Raw genomic sequence first — 14,024 nt, 5'->3', positions numbered from 1 at the left:
GACATACCATGACATTATTTTCCCAGCTATTGCCACCTGGCTGCCACCTCCTTCTGGTTCAGCTCGCCTCAGCCATCTCGTCATCTCCCAGCTGAGATGATAAGTGCTGACAGCTCTGTGTCTGGAGCCAGACACCCGCTGCGCCTCTCAGCTTTGCACCCTTCAATTCCTATGGCCTGGGCGCTGTAGAAATGGAGGAGGGATGTTGATGTTTCTTAATACACTGCGTATGAGGAATTATTTCAAATTTTCCTATAGATCTCAAAGTCAGCTAAAGTCCTTAAGGTTTCTGTTGATAGCTTATTCTTTTTCTTTTTTTCTTTCTTTTATTTCAGTACCCCTTGAAGGATTTATGCCACCCTTTGGGAAAGCCTGCTTCCCTTTCCTGAGGCAAAACAAGCACCTGTGAAATTTGTGCTTGCAGAGTTTGCTGGGATTTGTATTGTGCTCACAAAATATTTTTGCTCCTTGCTTGGCGGATTCCAGAAACAAGTGTTAATGCAACGTCGGCTCACCAACTTGCTTTATAACAAGGCGTACAATGACCATGGGAAAGGATAGTATAAAACACATCTATGTGAGAAAAACTGGCTTAAAGAATAACTCTAAACTCTGGTTTTCCTCCTGTCTAAATCAGTGAGAATTATGAATGTTTTTTAAAATCAATCATATTCCATAAAAAAGAAACCTTTTCCCCAGTTGCTTTTTTGACTCTTGTTCTCCAAAATATAAGAAAAGATTGGACAAACAGGGAATCATTTACCAAGTGTGAGCTTAATAGAAGTGTTACAAGGAGAAGCTGACCTAGGTGTGCCCAGAAGAAAAGATGAAGGTCATTTGAAGATAGACAGAAGAGTCAGACTTGTCTCATCAGTTGATATAAATCAGCAAAATATTGAGAGGCAATGGGCACAAATTACAATATGGTAAACTCCCATTAGATATTAGGTGAATTTGTTCACACTGAGGATGGTAAAACCATTCAAAAGTTTGCCCAATATCCCCTTGAACATATTCAAAACTCAGTGATCTCACTCTAAGCAACCTGATACAACTTTGGATGTGGACCTAACCTCGAAATATGGGCAGGGGTTTGGACCTGATAATGTCCAGAAATTTCTTCCAAACTCAACTATTCTATGACAACCAGGAGGCTGTAGAAAAGTGAATGAAGCTCTGCTTCTCTCATGAATATTTCAGCTGTAAAGCTGGACACAGGTTGAAATTCTTGGGTGGGTGCAAGGACACACATCACATTTTTTAGCAGTGCAAATGTCACTGGATTGTTATTGCTCTGTGTATAAAGGTTTGTCCAGGCAAGAACTGACCACTTGAGTCATTGAAATTACGTGGGGTGGGTGTAGGAAGGAAAAGCACTACTCCTAGGACAGAGAAGCAGGAAAGCTCTGGAGAATTAGCTCATGGTACTGAGTGCTGCCAGAGAAAGTGAAGGATGGGGAGTTAGAAAATTTATCTTCCTCTACAGAAGTATTTACCTCCTTATATATACTCTCAGGCAGCCAGCTTGGCTTTAATGGGCTGTGGCACAGGCAACAGAGGCAGCAGAAGCAAGACTAATTTATGACCTTCGGTCATATTCAACCTCAAAGCAACAAGCTATTTCCTCTTCCTGAAACTGGCCCTCACTCATTTAATGTTATTGTACACTAAATTTTCTTCCTAGAGATGAATACTATAAGAATCTTTATCATCCTGTTAAGTGAAGATTTTGTTGATTTATGCAGCTTTTATTGGCATAGGTCTAATGTTGAGTGCCAGTCTCCTGCTCTGGTATCAGCTCAGAAATGCAGAAGCAAGGAAATGCTAGTAGCAAACTCCCCAGTGGACCTACTTGTGAAGGCTTTGTGCTTTCCTTGCCCCATGCTTGTTCTTAAATAGAATGACTCTCGTGACATTCAAATGTGCTACAAACCCCATCTGTCTCCACCCTAGCATTTAAGAAGGCAAAAGAATTGCTGAGGCAAGAGAAAGTTTAGATATCCAGCCTCCTTGTAATAGACTCCAGTAAAAGTTTTTGGGCTTCACCATCAAATTTCATGCTAATCCAATAAAAATCAATATTTTGAAAAATTTTTTGCTCTTCAACATGGAAAGGCCCTGCTTTCCAGAAAATTGGATTGTCTGAATGGGTTCTCCTCTAAGTCAATCAAATAAGCCAGCCATGAACTGAAGATTCTTAAGCTTTCAATGTCAGTTAATGTTTCGCATTAGAATTATCTTCAGACAGTGAGCAATAATTTATTGATTTAACCTCAAGTTAATAAGTCTAAAATTTCTCTGAAACAAAAAATGACTGGTTGCCCTATTTGTACTTCATTTTCAATAATGGGTATAAAAAGGGAGAGTTCTGAGTCTAGATCTAAGATATCTTGTTTATATGATAAAAACAATGTCTGTGGATTTGTGTTGGCTTGGAAACAAGCATTGACATGAGAACCTTTTCCCATACAACAACTTATTATTTTGAGATTATTTTTAAACAACCACAGCACTTGTTCTCTATCCAAGGATAAGACAAAAATCACTCAAAAATTTTTTCTTGATGATGCCTGCTTTAGCAGTTTCTTATGCAGTATTTCTTAGAAAGGACTGATATCTGTTTCCAGTAAATGTCCCACAGAAGGGACTGGACTGATAATTTGGGAAACTTCTTCACCTTAACTTGAAAAGTGTCAACACTTTTATTTAGAATTCATAGGGGTATATTATCTCTACATCAATGGCAGCTTACAATATCGCTGGGTTTCATGCGAGCCTGTTAAAACTCAGGTTCTTCCATCTCTGTATTTCCTCATACACTCCCTTGAGATGGACAGGCCTATGTGAATTGTTTTGTTGTCTTTTACTTCTTGAATATGTGAAAGGAGGAAATAAATTCTACTTTGCAGCTGCTCACAAGATAATTCTCCATTTTTTTTCCTGGTAGGATTAATAACCAAACTGTCATTAATTATGTCCTTACACATCAACTGATACAAGGAAAGAACCATGACCATAAATGCTGACAAAACAGAAAAAATCCTGCATCAGAGTAGGGCTAGTAGATGCAGAGGCAGGCCAGAATGGCTATGAAAACCAGTAAAATGCAGGAAAAACTGAAACCCAGCCTCTGCCTTTACAGACAAGACAAAGGTGATTTTTCTGTATCAATTAAAAAACTCTACCTAGTATCTCATTCTTTGAATACATCTCCACTGGCCACCTTGAAGAGAAGGTCTTGGATTCTGGTCTTCAAATTAATATAATGACTGAAGAAAACAGAGATGGATTTTGAAAGATCTAATTTAGGTAGGAACCTGCCAACAGAATAATATTATCCTTGTGCCTTGAGGCCTGGTTAAAATGCCTGGGATGGATGCGCACAGTTAAAATTCATTTCTCCATCCAATCTTGATTCAGGGCATAGGTATTCTCTTCAAAGTCATAGGTATTCTCTTCAAAGTCATATAGGAGATGTTTGGGAGAGCATTCACACAATTTTTGCTGTATTTCCCAGCCAGTTTAAGTCCATGCCCAGACCTTTCTCCTTGCAGATAGATAGGACTCAGACGAAAGGAAAATTTCTTATTTCTCTTGACCTCCTGAGCTGCCTCTTGGATGAAAAATATTTGACCAAAATAAAATAGCTGGCATAAGTATAGAGCTGCTGTCTGGTTTTTGTCTTGCTGCTCATGGAAATTTGAGCCTTTTTTATTTTCTCTAAGTCCGACGTGCCTCTTCACCTAGTAATTTGGAGGAAGGCAAGCTTTTCTTCTGATAGCACTGCTTTTATCCATGAGCTTAGATCCCTCCATAACATAAACTGCAATTTCCCAATTCCCTTTGGCAGTTGCTTCCCCCAGTAGTGCTCCCCTTCTTGACCATACAGATGAGAGATGGAGGAGAGCTCTTGAGCCACGGGAACCTTATGGACATATCCTCCTCAGCTAAAAAAGGAACCCATACTCAAGACCAGAGAACAGAAAACTTTTCTCATGTCCTGCAAAGAGGGCATAAAAGGTCAAATTTTGCATTATTACAGTGGTGAAATGCCCCAGACCGCAGTAGAATAACTTTGAATTTCAATGTATTCTTGTGCAACAAAGCTGACCCATGACCTCCTCAACTGAAAACTGGCTGGTGATCCCTATCCCATCACCCAAACAAAACACATTAGGAGATGCAGTTCTTGGTTTGGATTTGGGAATGAGAAGATAAAACATTTTCTTGTCACTGTGGAAATATGCAGTATAACATAGTTAAAAGTTAAGAAATTGAGAAAAACTGAAATGGTTGAACTGAGAAGCCTTTACAGCATTTGTCAACATAATGACACATAATTTTATGCATTGTTAGGACTGTGTAATTCTGATAAATAATGACCTAAATAATATAAACAGGAGTCACCATTGATTTTTTTCCAAATTGCCACTGGAATTGATTCAGACAGCCAATATTTATAGCTCTTCAGCAAAGACTCTGGTCTTCAGGCTGCCATACTACCACTCACATCTGCTGGTTTGCTATACAGAATTATAAAACCTTCTAGTGCAGCCAACAAACATGACTCCAGAAAGGGAATCTGGGAAATGCTGAATAGACTTCAGTCTAGGATGCCAAATATTGCACTGGCCTGCAAGCTGGACTGCTCCCCTGCCCTGTTCTCAGACTGCTCAGAACTCAGGGCTGGGCATCCCACCAGCCCAACAAAGCCATCTCATACTTGGAGGCTTTTTTCTTTAATTACACTATGCCTTTTTCTACATGAATTGCAGAGGGATAAGAATGTTTAAATGGAAGATGAATCACCCCTACAGTCAGCCAATTTAATAAAGCAGAAAATATGAATGAAACAGTCCCTTTGACTGGTTCTGCATGGGGATTTAAAAATCAGAAGTGAAGCACTGAGCTTGGCATTCAGTTGGGAACCAGCAACATATGGAACAGGGCACCTGGATGACGTGCTTTTGGCAGCCCAGTTTGGGACATTTGCTTTCTGAGCCATCTGGAGCCTCTCTCCAAGGCCAGTGATTTCATTACTTAGCAATCTCAGTGATTCATTTGTTCTTGGCTTTGTGGCTCACTACAGGTGATGAGCTGGAGCAAGTTCCTCTGCCAATAGCAGCTGTTCCTTAAATCTTGCAGCAGCCAAGTGGGAAGGGCACCAAGACTAGGGGACCTTTTGAGAATTGGCCCTTTGATGCACTGGGACACCAGGGTTAGAGATACTTATATTCCTGTTGTCTGTGAGAGACAGGAGGCCCAAATGACAGCCTAAATCTGAGCCAAATGTCTCTGGAACATTTGCTCTGCTTGTGGCATCTACCCCTTTTTAGCTACGTGAGCATATTATACCTAAAAATAATCCTGGAGGATGGATATCTCAAATCTGTACCATCCTGGTGTTAACTGAAAAGATCACATGCAGGGGAAGACTAACAAGGAGGTAATAGCCTGTGGACAAGGATGAAACCAGTGAAAAGCATTCCCTGCAATCTCCCAGAACACAGCACACCTTGTGTTCTGTATTTTAGATAGGGTATTTTTAATGGATAAATTTTCAGATGAATAAGAGGACTCTTCTCAGTAGAGGAAGATCAGATTAATGAACACAATGAACATGTACAGTTCCCTGGTGCCTACAGGGATACACAAATGAGTGCTAAGGGAGCTGGCCAATGTGTTTGTGAGGCCACTGTTGACCATTTCTGCAATAAAATTATGGAAAATGCAAGGGATTCCTGAGTAAGGGAGTCAAGTATACTTCTGCTGTCTTCAAGAAAGGCAAAGAAAAGGATATGAGGAGCGAGGCCAGCCAGTTTCACCTGTACCCCAGGGAGAGGAAGGGGCAAACAATAGTGAAAATGTTTCCAAAATATATTGAGGGCAAAAGGGCTACAACAGCACTACTATTCAATGGACAAATCATGCTTGACACACGTGACAGCCTTCTATCATAACTTGACTAGTCTGATGGATTAGGAAAGAGTGTGAGTTCTAAGTTTCCCAATACAACAGAGTGACTGGAGGGAACTCAGTCACAAATATGGCTTAGGCACTGACACATACTACAAATTGGGAGTGTCTGAAGAGAGCTGGCAGTGCTCAGCACATGCATTAACATCACTTTACAGAACACATAAAATTATTGGCCCTATGCTAATGTCCTTTTGTCAACCCTCTGCTTAGTTTTGAATGACTTGACATGACAGTATGTAAAATATATAGGATTGCATAAATTAAGTAAGCTATAGTGAGCACAGTTACTGTTTGAGAAAGAATGAGATTTTAGGATTTGAGGAAAGAGAGGAGTTCATTAGTCCTGGGGTCTACAGGATTTTCCACCTTCCTCTTTAATCTAATCCTATCTGTTTCATGGCCAATTACTTATGAGCATTATCTTCCTTATGAATACATAATGTTTTCTACATGACTTCATCTTCAGATACGACAGCCATAAGGGTGGGGAGGCTTGTTTTGCTTTCTAGTTTTGGGTGGAGGAGGCACCAGCTCCAGCTGAAGGAGTTAATTCCTCATTGGTTTAAGTCTCTAAGAATTGGCTGTTCTGAACTACACATACTTCTGAGTGCAGTCATAGTTGTGTGAAACCATGTCACTTCTCACTTAAGCACAGACACTGAAGTACTGAGAGAGCCAGTTTGAGGCTTTCAATGGTAGGGTTCTTTGAAGGTATTTTTCCACTACTGACTCAGAAATACCAAAGTAGAGCTTCAAGTTGATTAATATTGTAGAGATCTTTAGAAGGGTTGACTAACCTTTTATTTGACTTTTAATCCTGTCAGAAACTGGGATCTCACAACCATAATTTATTCACTGGACAACAGTTTGCATAGTTGATTTCTTTCCCTCAAGCATCCCTGAAAAAAAGTCCTGACATATTGAATTGCTTTTAGAATTGGCAAATGGCTAATTATCCTTTAAGGTAGTCTTTAGTCACCTACACATTGTGATAAACTCTGAATTTAAAAAAAAGTATGTTCTGTACTAGCAGATGAATCCCAGCACACTTTCCACAATCTCCATTACTAATTTTGTGTTACACATGATAAAACTGAAAATAACACATGATAAAATTGAGAATAATTCTTGCACAAGAAAATTTGCCACATTAAAAACAGGAGCAAAAGCCACTCAAAAAATCTGCTAGAAGCAATCCCAATGTCAGTATGGAAAATTACTCATTTTTCTGAGTGCTAGCTATGAAAACTTAAAGGGAGGAAAATTCTGCATCTTTATATTTATTGGCATCCCATGTGAGAATATGCTGTCATTACCCAACAGATAAGTATTTGAAATCCAACTTTGCACTTCCCTGGAGCAAGGATCTGACACTTAGACTTACTTTATAAAGAGAAACAGAAATCTTGCAGCTTTCCCTGCTTCTTATAAAAATGGATGGTCTGTCGTTGTGTGAACAGGTATTTGCTAAGCATAACCATACTTTCATTCATACATCCCCACTCAGCAAGTGAGAACTCCAGCAATGCCCAACAACACATTTTTCCCAAATATCTAGCCTCTTGTAACTTCCTGGGACTGAACAATCCCCACTCTCAGTAAAAAGTTAAAGTCATGTTTTTAGGCTACTTTATTTTAAAGGATGTTAATATGTCACCAATTAGAAAATTTTGGTGGTTTTGTATGTAAAATATAAACAGCAAGGAGAAGACAAATCTTTGGGTGAGAAATATCACCTAGCTGAAATATGGTTTCATGGGCTTCACAAAAAAGGGTGGAAATTACATTTATCTCAGGGAACAATTATTGTCCATCTACATAATACCATCATCTTGCTGTATTTTTTTTCTACCCTCTTGGTACTGGCAAGGCGAGTGACTAATATATTTAGTGTTATGAGAACTCTGCAAGGCAATGAGGCAATGACATCACATTACTCAATTTGTCTCTTGTGTCCTCTGAGGAGTCAAAGGTCTTGTGTACACTCAAAAGAAAATCAAGTGACCTAGTCAGAAATGAAACCACTTTCCAACATAAATAAAACCAAAGATCCAGTATTTTTGCAGTTATGACAAACTAATTTGAGACTTTTTAAAGGTTTTACCCTTGCTTTGAATTAGTCATTTTTTATTTTATTTTTCTGTTAAGTGAAAGAAAAATGCCAAATGCTGTCAGAGTATGAAACCTTTTGGTATGAGATTTCTCTGTTAGATGATGTTTCCTACGCTGATCTTATGCTGCCAACAACTGAAATACCTTTTAATGTGATCTGGCTTTTAATGTATAGCACTGCCTGCATTCCATATGTTTACCATTATCCATAGGCTCATCAGTCCCCTTTATTTTCAGTAGAGGCTGTTGTGGAAGGAGGCCAGACTGTGCAGCAACACAGTTCCGGTAGTGAAATTAGCAACTGAACAATATTCCCAGAGAAGTAGTCCTGTTCGCTTCTGGCCATGAGCCTGCTTCTGACACAAAAAAAAAAGTCCATAGGAAAGAAATTGTATGTTCAGGTAAGATTGCAAAGCACATAATTTACATATAATTTATGTGTGTGCAACACAGCATATCCTGCACACATTCACAGAGAACACCTCATGTGCAGCTCAGATCTTCACCAGGTTGGGTAACCATTGGTGATTCCATTTTACAGCGTAAGAAATCCAGGCACTGAGGTGCAGGAGTGCCAAGTAACTTTCCAGAGTCCCAGTGTGAGTCTGAGCCAAGCTAGAAGCAGAATGTAAGGCTGCAGCTCTGTGGTGTCTTGTCCCCAGTGGAAGTAATGGCCGGAGGTATTGCTGTTTCATTCCATCCCCTGCTCTTCTCCTGGTTTCCAAGCTGCAGTACAGTGCCCCTGTAGCTTTGCCAGGACAGCTGTTTGTGGGGAAAGGCTGTGAAACACGTCAGGAAAATGGCTTCAGGAAAAAACTTTCAGTTTATTTTTTTACTGAAAATAAGGCATTTTGCAAATCCAGACCCCTCACCTGATCTTGTGCTGCTGCAAGAACAGTTTTGTCAGCATAATCTGAAAGCAGAGAGAGACAACAGGCAAGAGAGGATGAACAGACAGGATGCCATAAGCCATCATTAGCACATCCATGGCCTAAGCTATCCCTACATGCTGATGACATCCATGTGGTACTCTGCAGAACGAGGCAGTAAATTATCAGATGCCTTTCACTTACCTCACTTCAAATTCCCTGTCTGCTCTCTAACATACTCTTCTTGTACTTCACTTTTCCTTAATGAACTATTACCAAAAGAAGCCTAAACTATTCCTACTCCCTGAACATGGAATATTTATCCTCTGCTTAACCTATGTTTGGTCCTTGCATAAGCAATATTTAGGTGTAGAATGCTGGTACGTAGAGATAAAACTTAAGAGTTTTCTCAGCAGGAAAAAGTATCTGAGACATAAATGGAAGTCCCTGTCTTTGCAAGAAAATGACACTGCTTAGAGGCACAGAAGAGACAGTGTTTTTTCTCTTTAGGAAACAGATTGAAGGTCACTTTTAAAGGTGTTACCCAGCTGCGAGTCCTAGTTCATTCACCCCTTCATTCCTTCCTCCCCAGGTGAACTGTAAACAACATTTCAGAATAGCTGAGGCAAGTGATTTTGCAGAGAAGGCAAGAAGAAATTCCAGTAGATGGGCCATGTATCTTGGGACGTGGTTGAAGGTGAGCTCAAGACACCAGGTATCACTCACATTCCTTGACATCCCACTAATGCAGCGGTGAGCAAGCCCAGAGCTGCTCTGATCCCCATCTCCCTGCCACTCCCATGCTCCCCAACAGGCACATGGCCTCTACCACCTCCTGCAGCTCAGGAGTCCCCTGCAGCTTAAGGTCCTTCCCCACCTCTAGATACTTCAATAACTGGGGAGGGACTCCAGTACAAGCCTACTGTAATCTCTTTGCTTTAATCTAGACTGTCATATCATCTCTCTTCCTGAGCAGAACAAAAATAGATTATCTACCATTACCTTTTCAAAGATGTGGTTTGAATTGGTTTGCTTCTTTTCATTTTGTTCACTGGCTGGATCTTTCTTTATTTCATTAAGATTGAATTTCCCCATCATAGTCCTACATACTTTTGTCTTTTCTTACTTAGTTTACCTGAGGAGCTAAACCCATAGTATTGTAGGGAAAGATGGTTTTAAGATGTGCTGGCTCCTCCTGTGCTGGTCATATGGAGCTTGGAGCCTGTACAGAGCAAACCTCTGCCAGCTTACATGGTTCTGCTTGTTTTCTGAGTAACACAGTTATCATATGGGCTTTTATTAATTTTTCTCCATGGCTCACCTGAGACAAGCCTATCTTCTGCCTCCCAGCAATGCAAGGAATGCTCCTCCTGCTTTTCTGCATTCATACTCAATAGCTCAACCTGGAGTTATGAACATAATGTTGACATTTCCCAGGAAATCAGCCTAAAGGATCATGACTGGTTCCATCTGGCCTTGAAATCAAGGCAAATATTGGCATTTTTTCTTAGGTGAGTACAGCCAAGTTGTCTGTTCTATCTGCCTTTCTTTTTTCTCCTTTCTAACGCAAAAATTGGGTAATTTACCTTTATTCATCAAACATTCCAAACAAATTTCCATTAAATGTATGTTCACATATATTTAACATGTAGAGAATATATACTTGGAGGTGTAAATATAGTTTCAGATGTGTGTGTCAATATGAATGCATTTAAATACATAGCAGGCTAAATTATGATTTATTATAGGTCTGTGTATACAAGCCAGGATCCTGAAGTTCCTTGACAGGTGAAACCAAACAAAGAACATTCTTATCTTTCCTGTAAGTTAGGATGAGTGAAGGCTTCTTGCAGATACCAGAGAGAATAAATATTCTACACAGAGTGCTCTGACAGCTCTTCAGCTTTCCCAGTTTCACATAGCTTTTAAGCATGTAAACACTGCAACCACACCAAAATCCAGGACTGCAGAGCTGGTGGAGATAGAGGATACACATGGGCAAATGGAATTCCCATTTCATTCCTTACCCACAAGTTCATACTAATTATGCTATGTCACTGTGTCATCTCATGTCTCCTCAAGAATATGAAGTAAAAGGGGCTGGAGCTGGGTGAGGAATGAATGAAATAGGAAAGAGAAGAGAAGAGAAGAGAAGAGAAGAGAAGAGAAGAGAAGAGAAGAGAAGAGAAGAGAAGAGAAGAGAAGAGAAGAGAAGAGAAGAGAAGAGAAGAGAAGAGAAGAGAAGAGAAGAGAAGAGAAGAGAAGAGAAGAGAAGAGAAGAGAAGAGAAGAGAAGAGAAGAGAAGAGAAGAGAAGAGAAGAGAAGAGAAGAGAAGAGAAGAGAAGAGAAGAGAAGAGAAGAGGTTTTTTTATATTGTGTCTGTCTTGGTCCTGCTCTACGTGCTTGAAGTGTGAGTGCTCCCACCGATGCAGAGGTTTCCCACCTGTTCTCTCTTTTTAATCTATGCTTGTAGGCACAGCTGAGCAGTGTCAGCTCTTCAGCACCAAAAAGAAAAAATCTGAAGAGAGAAATTTTCGCCCCACAGAATTCTAGGAAAAAAATTCCAAAATTAAGTAGAAAAAATAAAATTGATGGAAATCTTCAGTACCCACTGTGCTTGACCTGATAAAAAAACTCCATGCAAATTAAGACAGTAAGTGTAACTTAAGACATGACAGAAATGAGACTTGACTTCCTGAGTATGTTGGCTGTGTCTCTACTTTTGCACACAGTGAAGAAGCCATGTGTGTGGAACACCCTATGAGGTGATCTGAATGCTAACTTGATGTTCCAGCTGGTTTCAAATGCACTCAGCTGGGTGTGTTTGGTGGAAATGTGACCTTTGGAGTACATCTACCCTTTTTCCCTTGCTCCAAGTGCTGCTGGTCTATTTGCTCATATGTGCTTGTAGTTGTGGTGCTTACATTAAACACAGAAAAAGTAATGGAAATAATCCCTTTGTGGAGAAAATCTGAATTGCTGGATGCAGAGGATGAATTTATTTTTCTTTTTATCTCCACATGCTGTTCCACTGATGATAGCAGTGGCTTTGCTCTGGGCTGTATACATAAAATACAAAATACAGCTGTAGTGAACGGGGAGAACTTCTACTTAAAAGGGAACAGATTGCTGACATCCTTAGAGACCTGAAGTTCCCGTGCATTGTACCTACCCACCAGGGCAAGGCTGCTCTAAGGTCTCCTTGGAGCCTTCTCAGCCCCAGGCCGAAGGACCCCAGCTCTCTCAGCCTGTCTTCATAGCACAGGTGCTCCAGTCCTCTGCTCATCCTCATGGCCACTCCTCTGGACTTCCTCCAGCAGGTCCACATCCTTCTTATGCTGGGGCCCCAGAGATGGATGCAGCACTCAAAAGAGCAGAGTAGAGGTGAGGAACCATCTCCCTCAGCCTGCTGGCTGCACTTTTGATGCAGCCCAGGACATGTTTGGCTGTCTGGGCTACAAGCACACATTATGAGCTTCTTAACAACCAACAGCCACAAGTTCCTCTCCTCAGGGCTGCTCTCAACACATTCTGCGTGCTCTCTACCCAGTGCGTGTTTGTGCTCGGGATTGTCCCGGCCCAGGGACAGGATCTGTCACTTGGCTCTGTTGAACTTCATGATGTTCACTCAGACCCACCTCTCAAGCCTGTCCAGGTCCCTTTGGATAACATCCCTTCCCTCCAGCGTGTTGACTGCTCCTTGCAGCTTGGTGTCATCAGCAAACCTGCTGAGGGTGCACTCAGTACCACTGTCCCTGTCACTGACAAAGATGTTAAACAGCACCGGTCCCAACACTGACCCCTGAGGAATGTCACTCATCTTTGGTGTCCATTTCCACATTGAGCTATTGATTTAAACCTGTCTGGAATGTTATATACTTGAATAATGATTATATGATGAATATTTGATTTATATTCACTGTATATTTGGGAAAAGTGTTATAAACTCAAAGTAACATTTTAACTTATTGAAGACTTAAATAAGAGTGCCAGGAATTTGAAATATGACATAATGGTGGCTAAAGTGAAAATTCAAAGACTTGAGACATTTCATAACATGAAATGTGATTTTAAAAAATGAATGGTCTGGGGAACTTTGCTTAGAAAATTGGATTTTGTAGGACCTAATTTGCTGGTTGCATTCTTTTGAACACAACCATTTCATTCTTTTAATGAGGGCTTTGAGTTCCCTTGTGTATTCTGGGACTATTTGTTTATCCAAAGAGGCTCATAAGCTGGCATGAAGAGTTAGTTGCAACAAATGGGCAAGTAAAACAGTACACATTAATAATGCAGAATGTACCATCAGAGGGAAGTATTAGTGGTTGCTATGGCTTGAGCTTATGCTGGAAGGAAAAAAACCAATACAATAATTTTGAAAGGGCTGAAGTTGATGGATTTTATGGAAGGTATATGAAGAGGAATACACAGGGGAGAAGCTGAAGGAAGACTTTTTCTCACACTGAAATAGAGTGAGACAAGTCTATATGTGAAAAAGACAGTGAAGAACAGCAATCTGATATGGCCAAATGGTGCCTGGCTGAAGATGATACAGAACAAGACCTATGTTATGCAGCTTTTAAAGCTAAATTAACATAGAAACAAATCCAGAGGGGATGCATGCACCTCATTAAAATGCTAGATTAGTTCTTAAGATTGTATTTTTTTATGCAAGAAAGGAGGTAACATAGAAGTTGCTATGATAAAAGAGAAAATTATTAGATCTTAGATACTCTGAATGAGAGGACAATATGTGGGATTACACAGAGAGAAAAATGCGTAAAAAGTGACCAGGACAGAGAGGGGGAAAAATTACACTGCCTAAACCAGAAAAAAATACCAGTATAGCCACAGTAACATGAAAATTAGGAGCTACAGTTTCTGAAGGGTCACTCAGTTTTGAGAATTTGTCAAAAATCTTATCCAAAGGGGTCTTCAGGAGCTGCTGTATCTCTATGGCAGCTACTTCTTTATTACAATGCAGGTTTTAGTGTGAGTGTGACTTTGGGAACAGATGAAAGGATTTAAATTCTAATTTTAGTTTCCAGTTTTACCTGAAGACTG

Source organism: Agelaius phoeniceus, chromosome 3 (genome assembly GCF_051311805.1).
Source record: "Agelaius phoeniceus isolate bAgePho1 chromosome 3, bAgePho1.hap1, whole genome shotgun sequence".
In the NCBI taxonomy this organism is placed as follows: domain Eukaryota; kingdom Metazoa; phylum Chordata; class Aves; order Passeriformes; family Icteridae; genus Agelaius; species Agelaius phoeniceus.
This window is presented reverse-complemented; position numbering follows the sequence as displayed.